At 39.5% G+C, this 24516-nt stretch overlaps 1 long non-coding RNA gene across 1 annotated transcript in view; it reads right to left on the bottom strand.

The window, feature by feature from the left end:
- Positions 1-21708, bottom strand: part of LOC137208547 (uncharacterized) — a 33659-nt gene extending 11951 nt beyond the window's left edge. Inside the window, exon 1 of the long non-coding RNA XR_010935656.1 lies at positions 21623-21708. This is a non-coding gene — a long non-coding RNA (uncharacterized lncRNA). The remainder of the gene's footprint in view (positions 1-21622) is intronic.
- Between the last annotated feature and the right edge of the window lie 2808 nt (positions 21709-24516).

The following is a 24516-nucleotide window of genomic DNA, read 5'->3' as shown; positions in this document are numbered from 1 at the left end:
AACAACGTGAAAATGACGGTAGATGTAGATCTTTCGTCAAACATGAACAGTGCGTTCTTTTTAAAAAAGATTTAAGGGCATATGACTTTATGCTTATTGTTTTGGGGGCTGCAGGGCCAGAAGGTCATCTTGACCAAAAAGAAAGTTATATGAGTCATGAAAAGCTCAACAAGTATGTCCACATTACAGAGAAAATGACATGTATAGTAACTGAGAGAGGAACCTAAGAGCTTTTGGTAAAATATGAATTTCTCAGGCCTTTCTTATCTCACTCTTTATTTTGAGTGAGATAAGATGGTTGAATTGATGGTTGAATTCTCTCTCCAGGGATTATATATACAGTTAGGGGGTATAGTTTTCTTATAACTAAAAATATGAGGAATATGCTTTATAAACAGAAAAGGTCTGAAGCTAGGACCAGCTCTTTTGACCATTATTAATAATGGAACCATATTAATAATGGAACTTCCCTTAGGTGGAATAAATGTAAACCAAATGTAAACCAAATGTAAACCAAATTTACACTAAATGAGTCATAGGTTTGCTCTTACATTTTTCCTTCCGAATTTTGAATTTCCTAATTTGAGTGTTAAGAAAGTTCATTAAAGTTGTTACCGAAGACCGATCCAAATCAGAGTATGATTCAGCGTTGCTGAAATTACTTTTTTTTCCCCCTGTTTGTGGTCCTTATTTATCCACTGACCTAAGTAAAACGTGTAGTACAGTTTACTTTTTAATTGCCCTTAAAAATTTTTTTTTTTTTGGCTTAACGATTTATTATTTCTAGCATTTATATGGGCAAGGCTTGCTCACGTGGCTTCATTCAGCACAGGCTGGCTGAGCAGGGAGGTCCAGGGTGGCCTTATTCACGCCCTTGGCGGCTGGTGCTGGCTGGCTGCTGGGGCACCTCCGTTCAGGCCTAGCCTTGGAAGTAGCACTTCGGCCACATTCTGTTGGCCAAAGCACCAGCAAAGGCAGCCCAGAGTTAAGGGGTGGAGAAACGGACCCCACCTCTTGAGGAGAGGAGCTCAAAGAATTTGTGGTCATCTTTTTCAGTCTTCGACAGAAATCAGTCTCTCCTTCGGCTTAGAATAGAAAACATCAAGACTTGGATCTTGGAATAAGAAGCATCCAGTGTTCACAATTTGATGATGTCGGTACCATAACCAGGCTCCATGTAATGCTAAAGGCACAGTGGCTCCTCATGTATTTACTCTTACCCTTTTGACTGAAGTCACTCTGAGTAATTAGTCTTTCTTGGATTATGCAGGTGGGAATGGATTCTGTGCCGAGTTAGTCCCAGTAGGAATTTTCCTAGTTATCATTAAAAATAGCCACACAATTCTGTTGCCCTTTGCTTATATGACATCTTTCTAAATTCCATTTCTCTGAAATCTGAGGTGGTACGATTTTCCCCCCCTAATTTCCTACCTATTCATTCTCCCTGCCCTGAGACTTCCATCCTATGGTTATTCTTACCCCTCTCCTACTTCTTCAGCTAAATTGCCTTTTAAATTTAATGTATATTCTGCTATAACAAAATGAAGGGATGATTACTTACCATAAGCCAGTAGCAATGACATGCTTCAATGATGCCAATCCCCAAAGCTAAATCAACATCAGGGATTTTTCCATCCTAGTTTCAAAACACTGTGAATATTATCTCGAACTACTTCCCAGTATATTATAAAATGCTAAAACAAAATATTAAAAAAAGAAGACGTCTCAATAATTTGATTTTAGTTTAATCTTGGAGTGCTTTAACACACTTTTGGAAGGAGGAAGAGTCTTTACGAAAATAAATAATAACATTATTTGAACTTGTCAAAACATTTGGGCATCACAGAGCCATGTTGTGAAAAGGGCAGAAAACCCATTTATTGCTCTTTGGCCTCGGTTGATACAGCTGGGAGATTTAAAAAAGGCCAAAAAACTGAAAAGACCAGGTTCCTGCCCGCCCTAGTTTTGCCACTTTCCCACCAGGTGCCCTATATATATTACAATACACTGACCACCTCTGAGTTTCATTTTGTCTTTTCAAAACGGAAACGATACCGCCGACCTCCCACAGTTGCTTTAAGACTTAAGCAAGCTAATGAATGTGAAAGCACACTGTAATGTACAAATATAAGCCATCGTTAAACTCTTCATGTGAGGATGAGTATTTTGGGGTGGGTGCTGCCTGTTAAATAAAATATATCACTATATTTTTAAGAGCAAATACATACTCGAAAATACCTTTTCAGTCTTTAAGTTTTAAGCTGAGTGTTTGGGTAGATGAACTCTTTTTGAAGAATTATAAAAGGAAAACATAATCTAAAAATTCAAGGAAAAGAGCCATTTTAGGACAGATTAATTTATTAGCAAATGTAATGAAACTTGAGTTTCAAAATGGAAATCTAAGAAGCGTCTGAGCATTCCATGAATTGGTACATCTTGAAATGTCTTATTAGATGAAAGGAAAACTGACCAGTACTTTATAGTGACCTGATTTTTAGGAGCTTTGGGATTATCTTTATATTTTGATTAGTACTTATGATATGGGTAGGACCGTCTGAAAACATCGTGAGTGCTTTCCTCACTAATACAGGCAACAGATCACCTTGACTTAATATATGTAAAGAGAGAGCTCCACTACAGACCTGGGTGGCCACTGCTTCCAGGTGTTTTTTGCTCTCTGCAGCTTTCGCTCTACCTCATCCAATACAATGACTTTGCTAGAAGTGAGCCATATTTTGCACACTGGTCCAAGCCAGGTTTTTATTTCTCCCCCTCAATGCACTTTCCTCTCATTCCAGCAATGTTTCACATGTGTTTGATGTGTTATTATAGGTGTGGTTTATGCTGACAGACAATATAAACTGATAAAGATCATCAAAGGATCTGTGTTCCCAGCCTTGCATTTACTTAGAAGATTGGTAAATGAATGCACATGCGTATGTTTATGTTAAAATAAAATGTTTAATGGATGTATCTTTTGAAAACATGACCCTTTGCTTCAAATGATTTTTTATTGTTAACTTAGCCACTACCAGTCCCAATTGTGTCAAAAGAGAAGGCTGCTGTGTGTTTCTCCAAAGGACAGATCTAGGGCCAATGATCTCAATCATAGAGAAACAGATGCTGGCTACTATACATAAGGAATTTCCAACGGTCAAAACTGTCCCCTAAAAATGCTTCCTTTGTTGATAATCCTGAGATTGGAAGGTTTTCATCAGAGGCTGATAAATATTTCTTAGGGGTGTTCATCACCCACTCACCAGTTCATTGACCAAAAAATGTATCGAGTGCCCACTATGCCCTCAATATCTATTTGATACAATGGAGGATCCCTAGTGAGATCCACAAGGAGATACAAGCTCATGGAGCTTAACCTAAAGGACTCAGGGTTGGACAGTGGAGGGGATGTGACAAAGAGGGGCGGAACACAATAGCTTGATTTTGTACTCACAGTGTAAATGTCCACTTGGGAGCTTGTTAGAAGTACAAAATTTCATGTCCCACTTTAATCACAATCCCCATTTTAACAAGCGCTCCGGGTGATTTTTGTTTGAAAAACGCTGCTCTAAGTTTCTTTCTAACCCTGAGGTAATGTGTTTCTGTGACTCTACAGCCTTCCGTGCCAATAATGAAAGATCCTAGGAGGAGTGACTTCATAAGGTTTGGAGCCATGGAGTGGCTTCCCAATGTGGCACCAAGCTTGAATGGGGTCACCTCAGTCTAGATGTATGTTTCCAGGCCAGTCTGGAAAAGATCTAGGTCCAAATGCCCTTTTCCTAGATTGTTCTAGCGGCAGCCTCTGTGCTACATCTCTATTCTCATTTGATAGCATAGCATCTGCCTGACTTTGGGATTCCACAAATAGTTAAGGATTAAATCAGGCAAGAAAGAAATCTTATTTACATTTGAGTCACACCAATGTTGATAACCCTCTGATATTTGACACGTATTGTAGGAAACCTGGATTTTTCTTAAAGATGAAATCAAGTATACACACACACACACACACACACACACACACTAAACACATCAGAAAGTATCATCTTCTGCTTAAACACCTCTGATGTCTGTCATTAGGAAAAAAAATTCAAACGCCTTACCACGGCCAAGGGCTCTAAATGTGACATACCTCTGCTATTCCTCAGTTTTCTTGCCACTGTCTTCCTTGCTCCTTCATGCTAGTCATCTGTCCTTCTGTCAGTTACTAAAGCTATTTTCTGCATTAGGATCTTGGCGTGTATAGTTCTTCCTGCATAAATAACTCTTTCCTTGGTTTTCTTTCTTTCTTTTTTCTTTTTTTTTTTTACGGTACGCGGGCCTCTCACTGTGTGGCCTCTCCCGTTGTGGAGCACCGGCTCCGGACGCGCAGGCTCAGCGGCCATGGCTCACGGGCCCAGCCGCTCCGCGGCATGTGGGGTCTTCCCGGACCGGGGCACGAACCCGCGTCCCCTGCATCGGCAGGCGGACCCTCAACCACTGCGCCACCAGGGAAGCCCTCTTTCCTTGGTTTTCAATGAGACTTGCTGCTCATCACTTAGGTTTCAGCTAAGGTGTCACATTTTCAAAAGGTACTTCCCTGATGCGTCCATCTAGAGCAGGTCCCTCCATTATTCTCTCTCAAAGTCCGTGTTTACTTTCTTCATTGTATTTCATTAATAATCTCTGTTTTTTATTGGGTTTTTGACTTTTTTTCTTTTTTTGGCCATGCTACATGGCTTGTAGGATCCTAGTTCCCCGACCAGGGATGAACCTGCTTCTTCAGCAGTGAAAGCACGGAGTCCTAACCACTGGGCCACCAGGGCATTCTCTGACTTGTTTATTGTCCCTTTCCCCCACTTTTTTTTTTTTTTTTTTTTGCGGTACGCGGGCCTCTCACTGTTGTGGCCTCCCCCGTTGCGGAGCACAGGCTCCGGACGCGCAGGCTCAGCGGCCATGGCTCATGGGCCCAGCCGCTCCGCGGCATGTGGGATCTTCCCAAACCGGCGCACGAACCTGTGTCCCCTGCATCGGCAGGCGGACTCTCAACCACTGCGCCACCAGGGAAGCCCTCCCCCACTTTTTTATTTGAAAGTTTCATCCGCCTCAAATGAAGTTGTAAGCAGTTATAACCGTTTGCAGAAATTTTTCACAAACATGAAATAGAATAGCTTCAAACTTTGATCACAAAAGTAAGGTAATTAAGGGAAGAATAAGATGATGAATTTTCTTTTTTTAGCTGGAATACTGTATCTGTTTTGTCATCTGTAACCTTGATATTACTCCAGGTATGTTACAGTGTAGTTTTTTTTCTGTAAGTAGATGACATCATTTTAGTACAATTCTTTTCTTTTTAAATCTCTGACAGTGTTATTAATCAAACACAAAGCCTATAAAAGGAGCCCAGTGTCATCTTGTCCTTTGCTGGTTTCCTGATTGTAATGTTCACTCTTGGCCCATGAGCACACTCATTTGGCAGAAAATCAGTTTATTTGTTGGGTAAGGGCATCAAAATATTTCTTTTCCTGGTTAAATTAATTGCCCTTCCTCAGAGATGCAGTGTAAATGGCACTGATGTGTCAAATAAACCTATAGATGGTATTTCTCCGAATTCTCCAAATGCTGCCCAGTTCATGTCTGAGCGATAGAGTAGGTAGCATGGAGGAGACTAGCATCAAATACCAGCTCAATGAGTTGATCAGCCTGGTACTTCACTTGGCTGGCAGGGCTCATCTTCTTTCCCTTCCTCTTCACCAAGTTATACATTTTTTGAGGATAAAGATGTTGTCCTCTTCCTTGGCAATTTTGCACACATACATGCCGACTGCCTGATTGATTTATAATATTACTAATTATGCACATGATGTGGTTTGGACTCCATGGAAGCATGTTCCACATAATACAAACTATTTAGGATGCAAACACAATTTACATTCCCCTCAAAACAAAAAACTTCTGTCTGCTTCATTGAGCAACACTAAGTAATGCATAATCATTGCAACTAATGTGCTATTGTTGAGTGCATACCATATGCTAAGCATTGCTGTATATGATTCACATATATTATCTTATTTAATACCCTATTATAGCATGCCAGCCATTGAAATGTATGGGAAAGATCAAATGTAGAGAATGGGCCATTGTAAAGAACTTTATTGTTTGTTTTTTCCCTCAGCTTTATTGAGATATCATTGACATTATAACATTGCATAAGTTTAAAGTGTACAGTGTGATGAATTGATACACACATATATTGGGAGGTGTTTACCACAATAAGGTTATTTAACACAGGCTTTACCTCACATACTTAACATTTTGTTGTTGTTATGGTGAGAACATTAAAGCTTCACTCTCAAAGCAATTTTCAAATATATGACCCATATCATTAATTATAGTCATCATTCTATATATTAGATCCCTGGAAATTATTCAGACTGAAAGTTTGTACCCTTTGACCAACATCTCCATATTTTTCCCATCCCTCAGCCCCTGGCAACCACCATTCTACTCTGTTTCTGAGTTCGATGCTTTTAGAATCCACATATAAGTGATATCATACAGTACTAGTCTTTCTCTGACTTGTTTCTGTTTCTTGTCTCTGCCCTCAAGGTCCATCCATGTTGTCGCAAATGACAGGATTGTCTTCTTTTTTATGGCTGAATAATATTCCACTGTCTATATAGACCACATTTTCTTTATCCATCATCCATCAGGTAAGTTGTTTTCATGTCTTGGCTGTTGTAAATAATGCTGCAATGATCACAGGAGTGCAGATACCTCTTTGAGATAATGATTTTATCTTATTTGGATATATACCCAGAAGAGGGATTGTCAAATCACAAGGTAGTTCTTTTTTTTTTTTTTTTTTTAATTTGGCTGCACCAGGTCTTAGTTGCGGCAGGCAGGATCTTCATTGCAGCATGCGGGATCTTTAGTTGCAGCATGTGGGATCTTTAGTTGCAGCTTGTGGGCTTTTAGTTGCAGCATGCAGGATCTAGTTCCCTGACGAGGAATGGGACCCAGGCCCCCTACATTGGGATCGCAGCATCTTAACCACTGGACCACCAGGGAAGTCCTGGCAGTTCTATTTTTAGTATTTTGAGGAACCTCCATGCTGTCTTCCATAGTGGCTGCACCAATTTACATTCCCACCAACGATGTACCAGGGCTCGCTTTTCTCCACATTCTCCTCAGCATTTGTTATTTTTTCGTCTTTTTGAAAATAGCCATTCTGACAGATGTGAGGTGATATCTCATCATGGCTTATGATTTGCATTTCCCTGATGATTAGTGATGCTGAGCACTTTTTCATGTACCTGTTGGCCATTTGCATGTCTTATTTGGAAAAATGTCCATTCAGGTCCTCTGCCCATTTTTTAACCGAATATTTTTTGGCAATTGAGTTGTATAATTTCCTTATATATTTTGGATACTAACCCCCTCATCAGATATGTATATGGTTTGACTTTATTGTTTTTTTGTTTGTTTGTTGTTTGTTTTTTATTTATTTTTGGCTGCGTTGGGTCTTCCTCACTATGCGTGGGCTTTCTCTATTTGCAGTGAGCAGGGACTACTCTTTGTTGCGGTGTGCAGGCTCTAGGTATGCAGCTTCAGTAGTCGTGGCTCATGGGCCTAGTTGCTCCGTGGCATGTGGGATCTTCCTGGACCAGGGATTGAACCCGTGTCCCCTGCATTGGCAGACAGATTCTCAGCCGCTGCACCACCAGGGAAGTCCCTGACTTTATTTTTATTTTTTTTGGCTGCATTGGGTCTTCACTGCTGCACACAGGCTTTCTCTAATTGCGGCGAGTGGAAGCTACTCTTCGTTACGGTGCGCAGGCTTCTCATCGCAGTGGCTTCTCTTGTTGCAGAGCACGGGCTCTAGGCGTGTGGGCTTCAGTAGTTGTGGCACACGGGCTTAGTTGCTCCGAGGATGTGGGATCTTCCTGGACCAGGGTTCAAACCCGTGTCCCCTAGCATTGGCAGGTGGATTCTTAACCACTACGCCACCAGGGAAGTCCAGATATTGCTACTTCTTGATGTTTCTGTTTCGAGCACTAGGATTGACCTCCCATTGCTAACCCTCTTTTCCAACCCCTCTTTCACCCCATCCCTACTTCCCATCCTCCCATCCTTCCAATATTATATCATAACTCTGGATGGATCTGTGTTTCGTGTTTACATGTTATGATTATGCAAATGCTCTTCACAGTTGAGCCATGTGGATTGTTAGAGGTGTTTTTCTTTTTCTCCTTTTTTTTAAAAAATTAATTAATTAATTATTGACTGTGTTGGGTCTTCGTTTCTGTGCGAGGGCTTTCTCTAGTTGCGGCAAGCGGGGGCCACTCTTCATCGCGGTGCGTGGGCCTCTCACTATCGCGGCCTCTCTTGTTGTGGAGCACAGGCTCCAGACGCGCAGGCTCAGTACCTGACTTTATAGTTTATTAATACATTTAACAGAGAGTCTGGTTTCACCCTCCTTTCCTTAAGTCTTAGGGTTGGAAAACAACTAATGCTATGTGAGCAGGAGAGAAACTTGCCTTTATCTGTTTTCTACCTCATGCTATTATATTATCATGTCCTTACTTTCCTGATGAGGAAGTTGAGGTTCAGAAGTGTTTAGGTCTCTCAGGTGGTAAATGTTAAAGTAAGGCTTAGGCTGTGGTTTACCTAAACTGCCTCTACTGTTTATTTACATTTCTGATAATTGATTGTGGTTTCTTTTATTATTCCCCAAAAGTAATGTTTACTTTCTAAAAAATAAAATCAAGGAAATATCTGAAAGAACATTAGGATGAGAATCTAGGGACATGTGTTCTAACCAGCACCTATCATAAATGAGATGAACCTTGAGAAGCCACCTAAATTTGATCCTTAATATGGTATTTGGATAGAAAATTCTATGATTCCATTCCAAGGCACTTACAAACAACTTCAATGAAAAATGAAAAGGTCAACTTGTGGCTCATCTATATCTCATCCATACATATACCTATATTTCTTACTTGTTGTAAATACTATGTAGATGATATTTTATGTTTGCTAAGTAATTATAATTTTCTAAACCAGTAAGTTCAGAGAATGGTGACTTAGAATAAATTATCATAAAGGAAATATTTTACAAATGTACCTGTCACTCTTTATTGCTTATATCAATTATAAACAATAGTTCAGTATCATAAACAGCTAGACAAGTAATCTAGATCAGGAGTTTTTAACCTGATTGCACATTAGAAATACCTGAATAGGGAATGAGGGGTGGGAGTAGTTTTGAAAATATATGATATTAGGAACCCCAATAGACCAAATATATCAGAATCTCTGGGGTGGGGCCTGGGTGTCAATATTTTTTAAATGCTCCCCTCTCCATGATTTTAATGTATAGCCGGAGTTTACAACTGCTGATCTAGAATAGATCATTGTTTATTGCACTACAGTTTCTGATCATTGCTCAACTGCTTTCTCAAGAGCCAACTAATTCAATAATACAAAGGTTTAATGGACCATCAATTGTTAATTCAAAAGTAAGATTTCCTTATTCTAATAGCATCATTTGGGCTCACAGAATATTTTTTCATCAGCAATCTTAAGAGAGCCATTATAGTTTGTTTCATGGCTATATTCATCTTTGAATCCTTAATAATTATAGAAGTAGAACAGTTTCCTATCTAAGTACTTGATATTTTTTAATGGGAAAGGAGGATGAGCATCTGGTTGTCTGGAAAAAAAGTTGTGGGTTGGGGATTTGAGTTTTGAGGTTCCCTTTTGAATTCTAATAAGCTGGCTTATTCTGAAATCTCTATTTTAAAACTAAAACAATGATATAACTTTATATTTTTCTCCCAAATTCTGCAACAATTCTTAAACATCAGCATTTATTTCCACAGTGAAATAAATGGGACTCAGAGATTTTCATTAACTTCTCTCCAGAAAATTCAGTAATAAAACTTAAATTTATATTCACTGATACTGAAAATCTCTTATCGCCAAAGGACTCTGAAAGTCATCATGAAAGATAACTACTTCTAGGTCAGGACACAAAGGAGACTCAACTCTTTGGATGGCTGATTAAAGAAATTATCTCAAATTCTACAGTCATAACATTGGAGCAGACTTGGTTGTAATTTATTTATTTACATAGCCATCTGGTCTCAGGCACTAGAGGAAAGAAGGTTATTATATAATGCACAGATGAATCTGCAGTTCTTTGCACGAATATATTTGAAAGGCTTATTTAGGGCCCACCTTGCTGCCCAAGTTGGCCCAGTCTCTGTGTGCAGAGCCACTGGCCCTGGGCCACTGGTAGAGGCCAATCTTAGAACCATCCAGCGAGGTCTCTTTTCCTTAAGGAATGGGAAACAAGGAAAAGGCTTCCCTAACCCTCCTCCGAGTGTGCCAGAACACATAGGGAACCCTCTCAGTGGGAGCCACAGCGCTCAAGCATGGGACAGTATCCATTATATCCACCCTATGCAATTCAAGGCCAGGACTGAGTCTTAGGAAGGAAAGGAAAAGACAGGTGTAACCAGTGTTGCGTAAGTCTTTCTGCTTCTTTGTCATCCTTGACCTCTTATTTGTAACCTTACTGTAGATAATAGAATTAAATGTAAATTGAAACATTCCCTCCTTAGAGAAGGAGGTGATGCCATCCAATTCTGACTCCTCTTATGTTGATGCGGTTTTTTTTTTTTGTTTTTGGCTCTGTGCTGCCCATCATTTCATTCTTATTTACCTGTATCGAGACATGGTTCCTGGATTTCAAAGTGCTCCCATGAGAGGCAGCAAAAGAAGGCTTCTTCCACAGCTCAGGATGCCAACAAGAGTGAGCACTCCTGTAAGCCAATGGTCAGTTTTATTTTATTTATTTATTTATTTATTTTGCGGTACGCGGGCCTCTCACTGCTGTGGCCTCTCCCGTTGCGGAGCACAGGCTCCGGATGCGCAGGCTCAGCGGCCATGGCTCACGGGCCCAGCCGCTCTGCGGCATGTGGGATCTTCCCGGACCGGGGCACGAACCCGTGTCCGCTGCATCGGCAGGCGGACTCTCAACCACTGCGCCACCAAGGAAGCCCAGGGAAGCCCTCCAATGGTCAGTTTTATTCTCCACTTGAATCTGAAGTAAACTCTGATTAGAAAGCTGATCAAAAGCAGGATGGTGAAAAATCACTTCTAGAGCTATGAGGGTACTTTTGTTAAATGTGAAAAGTCTTCATTGAAGGTCAGTGGAAGGGGAAAAAGGAATGAGGAGGTGGCCTCCTCGTTGAAAGTCGTAATGATGACAGCCACTGCTGACTTTGTTGAACTGCTAATAAGGAATTTGCTTATTATAATACTTCACAGACACTGTACTGAATCCATATACATGCATTAGCCTGCCTGTGGCAGGTGAGATAATGTGATTATCTTTTCTTTATTCAGAGGAACTGAACCTGACCTTTTAATGAATAGATACAAGAATCTTGTGCTGTATTGTTATTCAAAAGAAATCTATATTGACTCACAGAATTGTTTTTGTTTCATGCATCAGATTTATTTTATATTTCTTTTTTTAACAACATATATTTTTCTTGTTTTTTAGAATCATGCAAGTGGATTCTTTGCACAATTTTAAAGGGACAGTAAAGCCCAACATGTTTTTTAAATGCCTTATTTAATCTGATTTCTTAGGGTTTCTGAAGAGCTTTCTTTTTAAACATGCATTTATAAATTTGCATACTTTCTCCTTGGCAGTTGTAGGCTTTATAGCATGAAGTATGTCATGAATATCTTTTTTACACTAGTAGTACTTTGGCAAAATGGCATACACACAATAAGCTCACAGTTAATATTTATTGGTTGGTTGATTTTATGTTACATATGAGACACATTTATAATAATGAGTTTTCATGCTGCCAGACCCTACCAAACTTTTTGAAAAGAGTAATTTTGTTTGTCTCTATTTTCCCACCTCTCATTCACTCTGCATCCACTGAAAGATAGCTCCTACCCTCACCAATCCAATGAAACGCCTTTGATGAAATCCCTAGTGACTACCTAGTTGAAAATCCCACTGGCTACTTTTCAGTTGTTATTTTCCTGGACGTCTCTGTGTATTCAGAAGCTCTCTCCTCCTTTGGCTTCCATGCTATTTCATACTTCTCTGTTCCTTCTCAGTATCCCTTGTAGATTCCTCTTCCTTTGCAGAACCTTTAAACATGGTGACAGAGTCATCTTAGTGCCCTTTCTCTTCTTATTCTACCCTCTTTCAGGACCTCATCCCACCTGCAGGACTTTAGTGTTATATGCTGGTGAATCTTAAATTTACCTGTCCAGACAGGCAAGGTTTTTCTGAGCTTTAGACCATATTTCCAGGTGTCTGCCAAACATTTCTATCTGGCTATCCCAAAGGCATCACAAACTCAACATACAAAAACGAAATTCTTCATCCCATCCCTACAGTTTCTATTCCATCACATGACTCCTTATCCTCTTATCCCCTTAGTGAATTTCATCGATTTCCTACCACTCTATCAGTTGTACCAGATTAAAAGCTTGGAACTATCTTAGAAACTTAGCAGGAGGGCTCTGCTAAGTTTCCATTAGTCATGGGAGGACCTGTTAGATTCAACTACCAATTTATAAACAGAATTGAAGAACATGTTAAACAATACCATAGGGTTACAATCAGCAAAATCCAATCTGTGTCTACAGGACAAATGACCTGATTTCTTCAACAAATGAATTATAAACCAAAGAGAAAAAAAAAAGAGAGAGATAGAAGGAAAGCCTAGAAAAACATTTAAAAGACCTAAGAAACATATAGGGGATCATAATGAGTGAAATCTATTTAGATCTTGATTCAAACTATTAAAAATTATTATATTTATGAGGCAGTTGTCATGTTGAACACTGTATATTTGATAGTATTAAATAATTATTATCAAATGTTTTAGGCATGATAATGGTATTGTGGTTATCATTTTTTTTAAAGACATCTTTTAGAGATACATACTGAAGTATTTATGGATGAAATGGTATTATGTCTGGGATTTGCTTCAAAATTATATGGAAGGAAGGAATTCAGTGGGATGTAGTTGAAATAAGATAGGTTATGAGTTTAAGATTCTTGAAACTCAGTGATGGGTCAAAGGATTCATTGAAATGTTCCATTATATAAAGTTGATTTTTTTTTTTTGTAAAGAGTCTTAAGACTCTAACTCTAGTACAGAGCTCTTTCCACAATTCCATTACATTGGTCATGGAAAAATGAAGCAAAATTCCAGAATTTTCTACATTTTTTTTAATTCAAAAGAGGTTCCCAAAACAAGGACTAAAGACATTGGTTAAAAATGTCAGCCCTTGGAGTTCATGAACTCTGTTTTCTCATCTGACTTTGCCAAGAAATTCCTATCTGGTCTTTGGCAATATTAGATTTTTCTGTCTTGATTTGGTCACCCTCCAAAAATGGCCAGAGGTCAAGGTCCACATTATGACTTGTTGGCAGCACTTCCAGCCTAGGAGGGCTCCATTACTGCATAAAGATGGTGCATAAAGTGAGCCGATTTTAGGGGAAAAATCTGCTTTTAAATTACTATTAATACAATAGGTTAGATGAAAATGTAAAATGAAAAACCATTACGGAGGGAAAAAAAGATGCTTTATATGAAATATTGTTAGTGACCAAAGCTTCATAATTAACAATATTATTAACTACAGATGGTAGGCCTATTTTTCAGTTTACTATAAGACGTTATGGACTGCCGTCATCATCTTGAATCACAGTGTCTGGTGTGATGAGCTGAGGTGTCCATGCAGTGGTTCTGCCCTGGGAACTCTAATCCGACGTGTTAGGTGGAAGTCCTCTGCACAGCCCCCTACAGGAATGGACTTTGAGGAGGAAAAACATGCAGCAGACAGAGATTGGTTCAAGATGGCGGAATAGAAGGACATGTGCTCACTCCCTCTTGCCAGAGCACCGGAATCACAGCTAACTGCTGAACAATCATCAACAGGAAGACACTGGAACTCACCAAAAAAGATACCCCACATCCAAAGACAAAGGAAAAGCTGCAGTGAGACAGTAGGAGGGGCACAATCACAATAAAATCAAATCCCATAACCGCTGGATGGGAGTCTCACAAATTGGAGAAAAATTATACCACAGAAGTCCACCCACTGGAGTGAAGGTTCTGAGCCCCATGTCAGGCTTCCCAACCTGGGGGTCCAGCAACAGGAGGAGGAATTCCCAGAGGATCAGACTTTGAAGGCTAGCGCGATTTGATTGCAAGACTTCCATAGGACTGGCGGAAACAGAGACTCCACTCTTGGAGGGCACACACAAAGTAGTGTGCACAAGAGGACCCAGAGGGAAGGAGCAGTGATACCATGGGAGATTGAACCAGACCTACCTACTAGTGTTGGAGGGTCTCCTGCAGAGGCAGTGGGCGGCTGTGGCTCACCACGGGGACAAGGACACTGGCAGCAGTTCTGGGAAGTACTCCTTGGTGTGAGCCCTTCCAGAGTCCACCGTTAACCCCACCAAAGAGCCTGTAGGCTTGAGTGCTGCATCGCCTCAGGCCAAACAACCAACAGGGAGGGAACTCAGCTCCACCCATCAACAGACAAGTGGATTAAAGTTTTACTGAGCTCTGCCCACCAGAGCAACACCCACCTCTACCCACCACCAGTCCCTCCCATCAGGAAGCTTGCACAAGCCACTTAGATAGCCTCATCCACCAGAGGTCAGACAGAAGAAGCAACTACAATCCTGCAGCCTGTGGAACAAAAACCACATTCACAGAAAGATAGACAAAATGGAAAGGTAGAGGACTATGTATCAGATGAAGGAACAAGATAAAACCCCAGAAAAACAAGTAAATGAAGTGGAGATAGGCAACCTTCCAGAAAAAGAATTCAGAATAGTGATAGTGAAGATGATCCAGGACTTTGGAAAGAGAATGGAGGCAAAGATTGAGAAGATGCAAGAAATGTTTAACAAAGACCTAGAAGAATTAAAGAACAAACAAAAAGAAACACAGATGAACAATACAATAAGTGAAATGAAAACTACACTAGAAGGAATCAATAGCAGAATAACTGAGGCAGAAGAACAGATAAGTGACCTGGAAGACAGAATGGTGGAAATCACTGCCACAGAACAGAATAAAGAAAAAAGAATGAAGAGAAATGAAGACAGCCTTGAAAAGAAATGAAGACAGCCTAAGAGACCTCTGGGACAACATTAAATGCAACAACGTTTGCATTATAGGAGTCCCAGAAGGACAAGAGAGAGAGAAAGGACCTGAGAAAATATATGAAGAGATTATAGTCGAAAACTTTCCTAACATGGAAAAGGAAATAGCCACCCAAGTCCAGGAAGTGCAGAGAATCCCAGGCAGGATAAACCCAAGGAGAGACACGCCTAGACACATAGTAATCAAATTGACAACAATTAAAGACAAAGAAAAATTATCAAAAGCAACAAGGGAAAAACAATAAATAACATACAAGGGAACTCCCATAAGGTTAACAGCTGATTTCTCAACAGAAACTCTACAAGCCAGAAGGGAGTGGCATGATATATTTAAAGTGATGAAAGGGAAGAACCTACAGCCAAGATTACTCTAGCCAGCAAGGATCTCATTCAGATTCAATGGAGAAATCAAAAGCTTTACAGACAAGCAAAAGCTAAGAGAATTCAGCACCACCAAACCAGCTCTACAAATGCTAAAGGAACTTCTCTAAGTGGGAAACACAAGAGAAGAAAAGGACCTACAAAAACAAACCCATAACGATTAAGAAAATGGTCATAGGAAGACACATATCGATAATTACCTTAAACCTGAATGGATTAAATGCTCCAACCAAAAGACACAGGCTCATTGAATGGATACAAAAACAAGACCCATATATATGCTGCCTACAAGAGAACCACTTCAGACCTAGGGACACATACAGCCTGAAAGTGATGGGATGGAAAAAGATATTCCACGCAAATGGAAATCAAAACAAAGCTGTAGTAGCAATACTCATATCAGATAAAATAGACTTTAAAATAAAGAATGTTACAAGAGACAGAGAAGGACACTACATAATGATCAAGGGATCAATCCAAGAAGAAGATATAACAATTGTAAATATTTATACACCCAACATAGGAGCACCTCAATACATAAGGCAAATGCTAACAGCCATAAAAGGGGAAATCGACAGTAACACAATCATAGTAAGGGACTTTAACATCCCACTTTCACCAATGGACAGATCATCCAAAATGAAAATAAATAAGGAAACACAAGCTTTAAATGATACATTAAACAAGATGGACTTAATTGATATTTATAGGACATTCCATCTCAAAAGAGCAGAATACACTTTCTTCTCAAGTGCTCATGGAACATTCTCCAGAATAGATCATATCTTGGGTCACAAATCAAGCCTCGGTAAATTTAAGAAAATTGAAATAGTGTGAAATATCTTTTTCAACCACAATGCTATGAGACTAGATATCAATTACAGGAAAAAATCTGTAAAAAATACAAACATATGGAGGCTAAATAATATACTACCTAATAACCAAGAGATCACTGAAGAAATCAAACAAGAAATCAAAAAATACCTAGAAACAAATGACAATGAAAACACGATGACCAAAAATCTATGGGATGCAGCAAAAGCAGTTCTATGAGGGAAGTTTATAGCAATACAATCCTAGCTCAAGAAACGAGAAAAATCTCAAATAATCTAATCTTACACCTAAAGGAACTAGAGAAAGAAGAACAAACAAAACCCAAAGTTAGTAGAAGGAAAGAAATCATAAAGATCAGAGAAGAAATAAATGAAATAGAAACAAAGAAAACAATAGCAAAGATCAATAAGACTAAAAGATGGTTCTTTGAGAAGATAAAATTGATAAACCTTTAGCCAAACTCATCAAGAAGAAGAGGGAGAGGACTCAAATCAATAAAATTAGAAATGAAAAAGGAGAAGTTGCAATGGACACCGCAGAAGTACAAGACATCCTAAGACACTACTACAAGCAACTCTATGCCAATAAAATGGACAACCTGGAAGAAATAGAAAAATTTTTAGAAAGGTATAACCTTCCAAGACTGAACCAGGAAGAAACAGAAAATATGAACAGACCAATCACAAGTAATGAAATTGAAACTGTGATTTAAAATCTTCCAACAAACAAAAGTCCAGGACCAGATGGCTTCACAGGTGAATTCTATCAAACATATAGAGAAGAGCTAACATCCACCCTTCTCAAACTCTTCCAAAAAATTGCAGAGGAAGGAACACTCCCAAACTCATTCTACGAGGCCACCATCACCCTGATACCAAAACCAGACAAAGATACTACAAAAAAAGAAAATTACAGACCAATATCACTGTTGAATATAGATGTAAAAGCCCTCAACAAAATACTAGCAAACAGAATCCAACAGCACATTAAAAGGATCATACACCATGATCAAGTGAGTCTATCCTGGGGATGCAAGGATTCTTCAATATACACAAATCAACCAATGTGATACACCATATTAACAAATTGAAGAATAAAAAACATATGATCATCTCAATCGATACAGAAAAAGCTTTTGACAAAATTCAACACCCATTTATGATAAAAACTCTCCAGAAGGTGGGCATAGAGGGAACCTACCTCAACATAATAAAGGCCATATATGACAAACCCACAGCAAACATCATTCTTTTTTTTTTTTTTTTTTTGCGGTACACGGGCCTCTCACTGTTGTGGCCTCTCCCGTTGCAGAGCACAGGCTCCGGACACACAGGCTCAGCGGCCATGGCTCACGGGCCCAGCCGCTCCGCGGCATGTGGGATCTTCCCGGACTGGGGCACGAACCCGTGTCCCCTGCATTGGCAGGCGGACTCTCAACCACTGCGCCACCAGGGAAGCCCAAACATCATTCTTAATGGTGAAAAACTGAAAGCATTTCCTCTAAGATCAGGAACAAGGCAAGGATGTCCACTCTCACCACTCTTATTCAACATAATTCTGGAAGTCCTAGCAACGGCAATCAGAGAAGAAAAAGGAATAAAAGGAATACAATTTGGAAAACAAGTAAAACTGTCACTGTTTGCTGATGGCATGATACTATACATAGATAATCCTAAAGATGCCACCAGAAAACTACTAGAGCTAATCAATGAATGTGGTAAAGTAGCAGGATACAAAATTAATGCACAGAAATCTTTGGCATTCCTATATACCAACAACAAAAAATCAGAAAGAGAAATTAACGAAACAATCCCATTCACCACTGCAACAAAAAGAATAAAATACCCAGGAATAGACCACCTAAGGAGGTAAAGGATCTGTACTCAGAAAACTATAAGACACTGATGAAAGAAATCAAAGATGACACAAACAGATGGATAGATATACCATGTTCTTGGATTGGAAGAATCAATATTGTGAAAATGACTATACTACCCAAAGCAATCTACAGATTCAATGCACTCCATATCAAATTACCAATGGCATATTTTACAGAACCAGAACAAAAAATCTTAAAATTTGTATGGAGACACAAAAGACCCCAGATAGCCAAAGCAGTCTTGAGGGAAAAAAATGGAGCTGGAGGAATCAGAGTTCCTGACTTCAGACTATACTACAAAGCTACAGTAATCAAGACAATATAGTACTGGCACAAAAATAGAAATATAGATCAGTGGAACAGGATAGAAAGCCTAGAAATAAACCCACACACCTATGATCAACTGATCTATGACAAAGGAGGCAATGATATACAATGGAGAAAATGCAATCTCTTCAATAAGTGCTGGGAAAACTGGAAAGCTACATGTAAAAGAATGAAATTAGAACACTCCCTAACACCATACACAAAAATAAACTCCAAACGGATTAAAGACCTAAATGTAAGACCAGACACTATAAAACTCTTAGAGGAAAACATAGGAAGAACACTCTTTGACATAAATCACAGCAAGATCTTTTTGGACCTAACTCCTAAAGTAATGGAAATAAAAACAAAAATAAACAAATGGGATCTAATGAAACCTAAAAGCTCTTGCACAGCAAAGGAAATTTTAAACAAGGTGAAAAGACAACCCTCAGAATAGGAGAAAATATTTGTAAACAAATCAATGGATAAAGGATTAATCTCCAAAATATATAAACAGCTCACACAGCTCAATATTACAAAAACAAACAACCCAATCAAAAAATGGGCAGAAGACCTAAATAGACATTTCGCCAAAATAGACATACAGATGGCCAAGAGGCACATGAAAAGATGCTCAACATCACTAATTATTAGAGAAATGCAAATCAAACTACAATGAGGTATCACCTCACACCAGTTAGAACGGGCATCATCAGAAAAATCTACAAACAACAAATGCTGGAGAGGGTGTGGAGAAAAGGGAATCCTCTTGCACTCTTGGTGGGAATGTAAATTGATACAGTCACTATGGAGAACAGTATGGAGGTTCCTTAAAAAACTAAAAATAGAATTACCATATGACCCAGCAATCCCACTACTGGGCATATACCCAGAGAAAAACATAATTCAAGAAGACACATGCACCCCCATGTTCATTGCAGCGCTGTTTACAATAGGCAGGTCATGGAAGCAACCTAAATGCCCATCGACAGGTGAATGGATAAAGAAGATGTGCTACATATATACAATGGAATATTACTCAGCCATGAAAAGGAACAAAATTGGGTCATTTGTAGAGACGTGGATGGACCTAGAGTCTGTCATACAGAGTGAAGTAAGTCAGAAAGAGAAAAACAAATATCGTATATTAATGCATATATGTGGAATCTAGAAAAATGGTACAGATGAACCAGTTTGCAAGGCAGACATAGAGACACAGACGTAGAGAACAAACGTACGGACACCAAGCAGGGAAAGTGGGGTTGGGGTGGTGGTGGTGGTGGGCTGAATTGGGAGATTGGGATTGACATATATCCACTAATATATATAAAATAGATAACTCTAGTAAGAAACTGTTGTATATATATAAGACCTTATGGTTGGGGTCCTCCATAACCATTCTTTTTTCTTTTTGTAGTTGTTCTTTCTGCTTGTTATTTGAAATATGGCAATATGAATGCATTCTGTGATGGTTCTAATCTATGGTTTACATTAATTTTTTGTGTGTAAAGCCTGGTCTTACTTAGATTTTGATGTTTTCAATGACAATATCCACAGACAGCTTTGCAAAGAAATGAAAAACAATGATCATTTGAGGCTGTTACATATGTTTTTTTGTCTCTCTTGCCTCATGCCCCAAATAAATGAGGTGGTAAAGTAAATGAAATCAACTTTCTCTTGTACCCACCTGGCATCAATTGTTTCCAACTCCAGGCATCTAGTCAGGGATAACTTGTCAGCCAAGGAGGTTGAGTGTCACTCCAGAATTCTCAGTTGCTTATGTAAAAACTAGAAAATACCCTTCTGTGCAGTCATCCTTTCTCCATACCAATCCTCTCCCATACATTTGGACAGACATGCTTTCTCAACCACAAACATATACATCCTCTAATTTTCTTTCTCATATCTGTAAGTTATTTTGCCCAAGATATACTTATTTATCTGTTTCATATTTAGATAGCCTCCCTTAGTATAATCTTTAAAATGCTGTCATAACTATTGCAAATCTTTTTAAATAAAGAAAAAAGTACATGCTGGGTAATTATAAAATAGTTATTACGTAGTCTACAGGAGGGAGGAGAAAGAGGGAGGGAGAGAGTTGAAAGCAAAATGGATTTACCAGAAAGTTTTGAAATGTTCACAACTCACAAAAATTAATGGTGAATCAAAAAAAAAAAAATTAATGGTGAATCATAGGTCAAAATTTCTTGCTCTAGAATATTTAGAGGAAATGCTGATAGCTAAACAAAATGCAGACGAATCTTGGGGTGAAAAATAAGAATGTGAAGAAAAAGCACAGTGATGATATATATGTATGTGGAGGAGATACTTCAGAAATGTTCAAAACCAGCTGTTAACAAATTTTCTACTGGGTCTGCTATAAATGTGCAGGGAGATACAGTATTAGAATGGATCTGGGATTATAAATGTAGTGTTAGACGTTCATAAATAAGATTTGTAATTTAAAGCCCAAACATTCTTCATATTTTTCTCTATCATATACCTTTTTCAAAAATTGACTCACACCAAGTCATATCATAAGAATGAGGGCTTAGCTATCCTCCAAACTCCAGGGCCAAATGGCTAAACTTAGCCAACCTGAACTTTGAATACTTATTTTTTAATTCACACACTACCAGAGAGCCCTGCATTTCTAAAATTTTATTGAGAATCTTAGCTATTCCAATAAAGACATTCAAATATTTACTGCAGTTTTATTTTTAAAAATTTTATAAAATGTTTATTTATTTAGGCTGAGCCAGCTTTTAATTGCAGCATGTGGCATCTAGCTCCCCAACCAGGGACAGAACCCAGGCCCCCTGCATTCTGAGCGTGGAGTCTTACCCACTGGACCACCGGGGGAGTCCCCCTGCAGTTTTAAATAAAATATCTTAGGAGCTACCCTGTAAAACATGCTTTAAAAAGTTTAGGAAGCTGTATGATTTTAATTAAGATAGAGGCAGATTATGGATTAGTAGTCAGTGAGTGGCAGAAATTGGCTAGATACTCACCGACCTCCTTTCTCCTTCCCGGATAAATAAGACTCACGTCCCAGTTTTGCTTGCAGTTCGGTTGGTGTTACTTGACTAGGTTCTGGCCAATGGAATGTGAAAGGAAGTAATATACAGTACTTCCAGATTTATCTTTAAAACATCCTGGTTGACCCTCCTTGCTCTCTCTGTTTACTTAATGGTTGAGTGATGATTTAACAGAGGAGTCCATGGAAGCACTAAGAAATAGCAGAGCTGTAATATAGATGTACCCTACATTCCTGAGTCTCTGTCTGGAGGAGAGCCTAAGGAGAGCTGCCCAATCTGTATTGGGCAGGGATGTAAGAAAGAAAGAAAATTTTTAACCAGACTGTGGGAATCCTTTCACAATGTGTATGCATATCAAATCACCATGAAGTACACTTTAAATATCTTACAATTTTATTTGTCAATTATACCTCAATCAAACCGGAAAAAATATAAATTTTTATTGTTAAGCAACTGAGACTTGGGAGGGGTGCATATTAATAGCTTCTGATATTGACTACCTTGAGGAATATCATTGTTTGTTGGCATTTGGTACACCATTCTTTCATTTTATTTACCAAAAGCCACTGTGCCCAGTATCTCGTCTCTGCTTCTTCTTCTTTTTTTTGGCCACACTGCGGGGCATGCAGGATCCTAGTTCTCTGACCAGGGATTGAACCCGTGCACCCTGCAGTGGAAGGGTGGAGTCTTAACCACTGCACCACCAGGGAAGTCCTTGTTTCTGCTTGTTACGTCATGGTCTGAACTTCTTACCCACTCCTAGACCCTAGGCCCCGTACCATGTAGGCCATGATGTTATACTTCCGGAGACAGCTCACTCCCTGATCATAGGTTTGAAGAGCTGGCAGAGAGCTTGTCCATTCTGCAGGTAAGAAATACCTCCATTTAAGCAAAACGATTTCTTCTGAGACAGTAAAACAAATTCGTTATAAGACGCATAGCATTTTGGAGATGCTCCCTCCATACACATTCTACATCACCTTTCTTTATTTTCATATCCTTATTTTTCATTCCAAGATCCATAGTTCCATTTTGTTTCGATACTAGAATTTCCTCTCAAAATTTCAGAGCAGGGAATTTTAACCCATGATTTACCATTAATTTTAGGTTGTGGAAGTTTCAAAGCTTTCTGGTGTGTTCATTTTGCTTGCACTCATCCCTCCCATAATGCGTGTAAGTAGCTCTATTTTATAATTACCCAGTGTGTATTTTTCTCTTTATTTTAGGGTAAGTTTCTGTGTTAGGCAAAACCCAGTCCTTATGTGCTTCTCCTTTACTCTTACGCTACTAACCATGTTCACACCACTTCTGACACCAGTTGTGTGGGGGTTTTCCCCCCCACCAAACAATTCTACACCAAATCAGCTGCGTGTCCCACGATTTAATCCAATTCTAACACCATCTACCCGTTGATAGAGTCAGATCCTACTGGTTGAGGGCTCAGTCCTTAACTGCCCTCACCTCCCACCCCTCCACCCCGCCTGCACACTGCAGATGCCAATTTGTTTTGGTTGTCACTTGTGCTTCTGACCAATTGGCTGTAAGTTGGAGATTCCCACGACCTCCTCCTTTGGTTCAACAGATTTGCTGCAGTGGCTCACAGAATTCAGGAAAACAGTTTGTTTACCAGTTTATTATAAAAGGGTTTGATTAAGGATACAGATGACACCCAGAAGTAAGAAATGTATAGGGCAAGGTGTATGGGAAGGGTCTTGGAGCTTCCATGCTCTCTCCAGGCATACCACTCTCCCGACACCTCCCCGCGTTCACCAACCTATAAGCTATCCAAACCCTGTACTTTGGGGATTTTTATGGAGGCTTCACTGTGTAGGCATGATAGATCATTAACTCCATTTCCAGCCCCTCTCCCCTTTCTTGTGAACAGGGGTTGGGTCAAAAATTCAAAGCTTCTAATCATGGCTTGGTCTGTCGGGTGACTGGTCCCTATCCAGGAGCCTACCAAGAGTCGCCTTCTTAGAACAAAAGACAAGGTTGTCAACTAGGAAATCTCAAGGGCTGTAGGAACTTTGTGTCAGGAACCAGGGTCACAGACCAAATATTTGAACAAAAGATACTCCTAGTGCTTTTATGACTTAGGAAATTACAAGGGTTTTAGGTTCCTGTGTCAGTAACCAGGAGCAGAGACCAATATATACATATATTTTTTTCCTATTATCTCACAGTTTCTAATAACTATGACAGCATTTTGCACCCACTCCCACATTCTCAGCAAAGAGGGTTCAGGATTCACCTCCTCTCCCCTGCCTGCCCAGCACAGCCTGATTAAGGAACAGCACGTGTAGCATGTGCTTGGAAATCCCAAGGCCCTCATCTGACATTCCTCAGTGTTCCACCTGACATTCCAAAACCTCAACAACAGAATCTCTGGGTTCCTCACCATCCTCACCATTGTCAATCCGTTGGCAAACCTACCTACAAATTCTTTCCTCCTTGAAACTCCTCTGCGTTGAACCAGTCTTTCTCAAACCAAATTCAGCAGCAACTCAGAATCAACTTATTTTCCACGCTCCTGAATTTTCCTCACCCAGGAAAGTTTCCGTGTAGCCTAAAGGCACAGTCTTGACCTTACCAGAAGCTTTCTGGTACTAGGGCAGACTCCACCCTACTGGAGTAACTAGAGAAACTACGACAAGTGGAGACTTTCTCCCAGGGCTCAAACCCAACCCAGATCTCAGACCTGCTCTGGATCCTGGCAGAAGTCTAAAACAGAGATTCCCAAAGTTTAGAATGCATTCGAATTACCTAGTGGATACTTGTTTAAAAGCAGATTGCTGGACCTAAAATCTTCAGGAATTTTAATATGTAAGGTTTTGGGTAGGTCCTAGGAATCTGTATTTCTGTGAAGC

Source organism: Pseudorca crassidens, chromosome 16 (assembly GCF_039906515.1).
Source record: "Pseudorca crassidens isolate mPseCra1 chromosome 16, mPseCra1.hap1, whole genome shotgun sequence".
Lineage (NCBI taxonomy): Eukaryota > Metazoa > Chordata > Mammalia > Artiodactyla > Delphinidae > Pseudorca > Pseudorca crassidens.
Note: the sequence above shows the minus strand (reverse complement) of the source record. Positions and strands in the feature narration are given on the sequence as shown.